Below are 7,364 nucleotides of genomic sequence, written 5' to 3'. Positions count from 1 at the left end.
TTTTTTTTCCACGGGGCGACCGTGGCAGTTCAGGGTGCTCCGTGAGTCACCGCTAATTTCAGGTCTGGAAAACAAGGAGTGATTTATTTATCTTTGGGTACAGCCCCGGGCGAGGCAGGGGGTAAGGGAAGCTGGCCTGGCGGCCGGCAGGGGTGTGGCTGGGACCCGGCTGCGTGGCCTGGGGGTGATGGCGCCAGCCTCCTCTGCTCCGTTTTTTGGGGGAATATAATTTGGGATTATGTTTTTCGGAAGGGCGGTTGCATCAGAAACACCAGTTTTTCAAGACCCAGAAGGAATCCCAGCATTGTCCACCTTCCCCGGCGGGGGTTTTTGTGGGGAACCTCGGGAAACAGAATTTTACTACTAGTATGATTTTTTAATTTTTTCTGAATTTAGGGTAATGAGAACTTCGTGGTCTCTAATCAAAACTATTTTAATTTTCCAAATATGCGGCTTTGAGTGTGGACTAGACGGCTGGGATCTAGACTGTAGGTGGCTCGGTTTTTGGCCTCGGAGGCGTCCCCCTCAGGGGAACTGGCTGAGCGTGGGGATTGGTGCCTCGCCCAGAGGATCTGTGGATGCTGCTCCAAGCTGCGACCCAGAACCCGCATTCCTCACAACTCCTGGTGAGGACGGGCCCCTCAGCTGCAGCTGGAATCTTTGTCTCTGCTTGCAAGTGAGCGTTCCCAGCTCCCCCAGCTCTTGAGGGTCAGACTTCTAAGTCTGGTCCAGTGGTGCTCTTTTAAGGACACAGCTCCAGCCTCTCAACTTGGGCTTTCATGCTCTCCCGGCTCAGTCCCTGGGAGTCGTGTCCAAGCATAACAGTCTGACCATGTTATTTTCCTGCTCGGTATTTGCCATGGCTTCCACCAGAATCCTTAGCAAGTGAACTTGGGCCTTTTTCCTCAGCCCACACGCCTGCGCCAGCTCCCAAGTCTTGCAAAGTGCCTACTGTTGTCCCAGACCAGACTTCTTCCAGAAGGCTCCCTGTGCTTACTAAGATGGTGATCATAGGCCTTTCCCAGCCTGGAATATTCCTGTCACCGGTGCAGGCTGAAGCCATCTCTGACCATTCCCCTAAGCAACCAGGGTGGGTCCTCCTCTCCAGCCCACAGCTCAGCACTTCTCAAATCTGAGGTGCCCAGAGCATCCGGCACTGGGGTCCTCAGATGCCCCCAGCAGCTGCAGGGGCAGGCTGCACTTGGAGCAGGAGCTTTAATGAATTTTCCATGCTGCTATATTTTTTAATACGCGATATTTTTTTAAGTTTTTTTTTTTAAAGATTTTTTTTTTTCATTGGAAAGGCGGATGTACAGAGAGGAGGAGAGACAGAGAGGAAGATCCTCCGTCCAAAGATTCACTCCCCAAGTGAGCACAACGGGTCGATGCTATGCCGATCCGAAGCCAGGAGCCTCTTCCGGGTCTCCCACGCGGGTGCAGGTTCCCAAAGCTTTGGGCCGTCCTCGACTGCTTTCCAGGGCCACAGGCAGGGAGCTGGAAGGTTAGCGGGGCTGCCGGGATTAGAACCGGCACCCATATGGGATCCCGGGCGTGCAAGGTGAGGACCTTTAACCACTTGCGCCACCGCGCCGGGCCCAGTTTTTTTTTTTTTTTTTTTTAAGATTTACAGAGCAAGAGAAGGAGACAAAGATCTTCCATCCGCTAATTTGCTCCTCAAATGGCCACAATGGCTGGTCAACAGCTGGAGCTGAGTCAATCTGAAGCTAGGAGCTTCTTCTGGGTCTCCCATGTGGCTACAGGAACCCAAGGACTTGGACCATCCTCCACTGCTTTCCCAGGGACATGGATGGGAAGTCGAGCAGCTGGCACGTGAGCAGGCACCCATATAGGATGCTTGGGCCACAGATGGAGGCTTAACCTACTACACCACAACACCAGCCCCCCACCCCCGTCACTGCTGCTTTCCTAGCTCTGTAATGGATTTTGCATCAAAATAATCGCTTAATGCCATTTTCCAAGAACTTTTTGGAATCCCCTCATCTTTGCCACTCCTACCAGAGTTCCTTGAGGTAAAGGGATGTTTGGATGTGTCCCATGTGAACTAGCAGAGCCCCTGATACACAACGGGCATTTTACACATGTTTCCTTAGCAAGTGAATCCATATCAGAAGGATTTTGTGACTTACCGGGCCAAATGCTGTATGTACTCATGATAGCCTGGAGTGAATCACTATTGTTCAAGTCCCCGTGACTTGAGCCTCTGCATTTACACTCAGCTTCCCAGACACGTTCATTCTGCTCTTGTCACAGAGGTGAGCGTTTCTGTGAGTGATTCCAACATCCCACCTTGGACCCCACGCACTTGCTGCTCCCCTTTCCCCACAGTCCCGGCTATCTGGCAATGATATGTAATCTCCTGGTTCTTAGCTGAGAATCCCACACCCCGCCCCCCAATCTCTTGCAGCCTCTCCCCCTAGTCCTCACCCACCCACCTGTGATAAATGCATTTAAAACCTAACAGTTTCAACAGAATAAAACAGACCACTTACGTCCCTCTGCCAGGTTCAGCCGCGGAGCCCTAGTTCCAGACACAGTGGTTTGGGGAGGGTGATGTTCTTGGAAGGACAGGACCCCGGACAGTGGGATTGTGTCCTCCTGACACACCCAAACACTGCTTCACCCCTTTGGCACCGTATTTAGGAAGCAGCCCAGCCCAAGGTCCCTCCCCAGACCCCCAGCCTGACGAGGCCTCTGGCTCCCAGAACTGTGCGGGAAAGCACTGGCGTTGCTGACACCCAGTCTCTGGCTGGAGTGGTGTAGGAACAGCCCAAAGAGGAACATGTAAAGTCTTCAAGGTCATGTGCATGGCTTCCGTTTCTCATTTAGAACTGCAGGCGTCATTTGTGATCATCCCAGCGCTTTCATTTAAAACGATTAACATGAGTGGCAGGGAAGAATACTCTGCATTGTATTCTTGGGAGCTTGGGGAGAGTGGATTTTAATATATAACCCGGAAAAGCCTGTTCCCTGTCCCTTATTTATGCCCTTGGTCTTACCTGTACACATATGTGTCCAACAAATATTACTATAAAAACAGTACAACCAAGGGCAGGCCCTTGAGCAGGTGCTGTCTTTCCCATAATGTCAAAAGGTAGCCAGTGATGTCAGTTTCATTCACAGCCTTACAAAGAAAGTTACCTTGTGATTGTGTGTGTTCAGCACTTTGTGCTGTTTTATGTAAACATTTTATACCGTAGCATCAAACAGTTTGCATTTACTGCTTTGTTTTTTTTAAAGATTTTTACCAGAAAGGCAGATATTATACAGAGAGAAGGAGAGAGAGATCTTCCATCCACTGATTCACTCCCCAAGTGGCTGGAGCTGAGCCAGTGTCAAGCCAAGAGCCAGGAGCTTCTTCCATGTCTCCCAGGCAGGTGCACGGGCCCAAGGCTTTGGCCCATCTTCTGCTGCTTTCCCTGGTCACAAGCAGAGAGCTGGATGGGAAGTGGAGTAGCTAGGATATGGACTGGCACCCATATGGGAACCCAGCACATTCAAGGCAAAGATTTAGCCACTGAGCCATCATGTCAGGCCCATGACTGTCTTCTGTGACCTTCCCCAACTGGTAGCTGCTCAGGTTATTTCCAGTGCTCGATTGTCACCGACAATGGTGCAGTGAGCGGCTGTGCATTTGTGAAGTAGCACGCTTCTCGGAAGATCGCTGCAACGAATGACAAGGCCTTGAGGAATGCATACATTCTGTGTTAATAATTACTTGGTGCAGACTGCCTCCTGCAAAAGCTATACCGGTTTTTAATCTCTCAGTATTTGAGAAGATTTTTATTCTCGACTGTTTTGCTCTTCAAAGTGTAAGGCATTTTAGAACAGGCAAAATGATACGGATTATGAGCCTGACACGGTAGCCTAGTGGCTAAAGTCCTCGCTTTGTACACACCTGGGATCTCATATGGGTGCCAGTTCATGTCCCAGCAGCCCTGCTTTGCTTCCAGCTCCCTGCTTGTGGCCTGAGAAGGAAATGGAAGATGGTCCGAAGCCTTGGGACTCTGTACCCACATAGGAGACCCGAATGAAGCTCCTGGCTCCTGGCTTCAGATCGGCGCAGCTCTGGCCATTGTGGCCACTTGGGAAGTGAATCAACAGATGGAAGATCTTCCCCTCTGTCTCTCCTCTTCTCTGTATATCTGAATTTCCAATATAAATAAATCTTTTAAAAAAATTGATAGCGAGTGAAAGCCAGAGTAATCCCAGTGGGGAGGGAGACTCCCTGGAGGGGCGTTCTAAGGGAACCTTAGGGGTGTGGTCATCTTTTTCTTTTTACCTTGTTAGGAGTTTGGGTTACCTGGGTATATGCATTTGTCAAACTTCATCTTAAGATTCATGCTCTTCACCAAGTACACATATTACCTGGCAATGAGGGGTGGTAGAGGGAGGAGGTAGGGGGGAGAACTGCCTAAACAAATATTGAACTCTAATTCATGATACACATGCATAAGTGTTAAGAAATCAAGTGTACTTTATGTCTGCAACTTGCTCTGAAATACACCTTAAAAACGTAGATAGGTAGACCTGGAAGGAGCTTCTAGCTTCTGGCTTCTGATCCTCTCAGCTCCATCTGTTGCAGCCGCATGGAGAGTGAACCAGCAGACGGAAGATCCTTCTGTCTCTTCTGTCTGTAAAGCTGTCTTTCCAATAATAAATTAAAAAAAAAATCCTGGTGATAGGCATTTGGGTTTATTTAGTAAATATAATCTGTATCTATAATACACACATATATATGTAATGTTCTCAGTTTCCCTGCGTATTTGAAGTTTTTATAACTGGAGCTTGGCCTAGCAGTTAAGGCACTGTGTCCTGTGTGAGTGTTTGGGCTCTCTGCCTGCTTCTGTTCCTGACCCCTGGGAGACAGCAGTGGTGCCTCAAGCGACTGGGTGCCTGTTGCGCACATCAAAGAACTGCATTGGGTTCCCAGCCCACAGCCTCCAACTCAAATAAGGACTTTGCAGCCATTTGTGGGGAGTGAGGCAGCAGACGGATGCACTCTGTGTGTCTCATACAAGTTCAAAAGTAACTTTAATTTGTTGGGGTCAGCTTACAGGGAAATCAAGCGTATTAAGTGTGTAGCATGTACTTGTGCCTAAGCCTGTTTCGTTTTTCTAGGGATTCGTTGAAGGCTCCAGGGTTCCCTCTGGTCTCCCCGTCCACCTGGGCTGCCTGATGCCCATGATTCGGGCACATCGGCAGTGTCTCCCCTGCGCAGTGCTTTACCCCATATTGGCAAGCCGCACTCCTTCATTTTCTTGAGATTCCTGTAAAAACGTGTTTTCATGAGGCATTCTCTAAAATGGAACTCCCACCTCAGGCATTCTTTTCCCATTTCACTCCTGCCAGTGTTGTATTAATTGTTATTATTATCTCACTCATACACTTCATCTGTCCTGTTTATTGTCCAGCTCCTCATTGAGAAGGCACCATCAAGACTAGAAATTTCTGCCCTTTTGTTTACTGCTTTGTCTTAAGTGCTTAGAATAATCATTGACACAGAGTGCATGCTCAATAAATATTTATTAAGGGAATAAAAGAAGGAGTGTTTAAGAATTCCATTTGGCTGCAAGTAACAAAGACTTAACAAAATGTTAACTTAACCTACCCACAATTAAATTGTGCAGAAACAAACAGTTCAGACCGGGTATGTAGATTTAGTGGTGTTTGAGATCCAGTCTTGGCTGTACTGCTGCTCACAGGTTCCCAAGGTCACCTCAAGGTCCAAGTGGCTGCTAGAGCACCATCCATTACTTCCACATCCTAGATCATCAGAAGGAAGAAAGAAGACACAAAGAGTGCCCTTACCCATTTAACTTCTTCCAGAAGGACTGTGTAGAGGGTTCTACTTCCATTATATTGGCCAGAATTCAATCACTGTGACTGCAAGGGGGCTGGGGAATGTGGTGGGCTCACTGATCAGCCATGGGTTCAGCTGAGAAATTGGGGTGCATGGAGGAGGCAGGAGGAGCCCACAGATCATGGATGCTGACTACCCTAGGTATCTAAGAGTATCATTCTCACTCTTCGGATGAGGTTGGATGAAGAGGAATAGATGTTCCATTCAAGTCCCTGACCTTTATCCAGGCCACATGACATCACTGGTGGGTGTGGCAGAACAGAACTGAGGCGTCTCGTTGCTTCCTTATTGCCAGTCAGGGTTTATTGGCAAAATGAAAGAAAGCTGGAGACAAGAGTTCCTGGGCAGTACTCGAGCACATAGCCCAGTTCTGAGGGGTCACATAGCCCCATGGGCCCTGGCATCTATTTTAGGAAAAGGCCAGATATATTTAAGCATAACAGGTTAGAGGGATATAGTACCATGTGAAAACACTGATTTCTCTCTTAGACCTTGTGGGAGTGTTAAAGTCATATACCAGCACTTTATAGCGTTAAATATTGAGCTGTTACATGTGGGTTTCAGGTAACTGTGTACCTGCAGTGAAACCACGAGAACATGGACTAGGAATTAGTAGCACAACAGTCTTGGCCAACGGCTGTTAACTCCTCTTGGGCCATGGGTTCCCTTTGAGGGTTTTTTTTTTAGATGTTATTGGTTTATTTATTTATTTATTTATTTGAGAGGCGGGAGAGAGAGAGAGAGAGAGAGAGAGAGAGAGAACTTCCCCTCCTAAGTACAGTGTCCCAACCTGGATGGAATCCAAAGCCAGGAGCCAGGCACCGCTTACCTGACAGTTACCCTCTGCTGTGTCAACAGAAAGGTGGAATCAGGGCCTGAGCTGGAAATCCAACCCGGCCGCTCTGCCATGGGTGTGGGCATCTGAACATGGCCGCTCTGCCATGGGTGTGGACGTCTGAGCATGGCCACTCGGCCATGGGGGTGTTGACGTCTGTACATGGCCGCTCTGCCATGGGGTGTGGGCGTCTGAGCATGGCCACTCGGCCATGGGGGTGTTGACGTCTGAGCATGGCTGCTCCGCCATGGGTGTGTGGGCGTCTGAACATGGCCGCTCTGCCATAGGTGTGTGGGCGTCTGAGATTGGCCACTCGGCCATGGGGGTGTTGACGTCTGAGCATGGCTGCTCAGCCATGGGTGTGTGGGCGTCTGAGCATGGCCGCTCGGCCATGGGTGTGGACATCTGAGCATGGCCACGCGGCCATGGGGGTGTTGACGTCTGTACATGGCTGCTCGGCCATGGGTGTGTGGGCGTCTGAGCATGGCCACTCGGCCATGGGGTGTGGCATCTTTACCCTTAGGCTAACTGCTCACATGTGACTTCCACACCTGCCTCAGGAAAGGTCAATGTTCACTGCTGTTCCTAGTGAGGAGTCCCGACCTCAAGGCAGTCCTGGAAAGTTTCTGGGAAATGTTCTCAAAGGAA

The sequence above is a fragment of the Ochotona curzoniae genome, unplaced genomic scaffold, assembly GCF_017591425.1.
Source record: "Ochotona curzoniae isolate NIBS_2020 unplaced genomic scaffold, NIBS_Ocur_1.0 patch188, whole genome shotgun sequence".
Lineage (NCBI taxonomy): Eukaryota > Metazoa > Chordata > Mammalia > Lagomorpha > Ochotonidae > Ochotona > Ochotona curzoniae.
The sequence above is the reverse complement of the archived record's forward strand: the minus strand, read 5'-3'. Positions refer to the sequence as shown.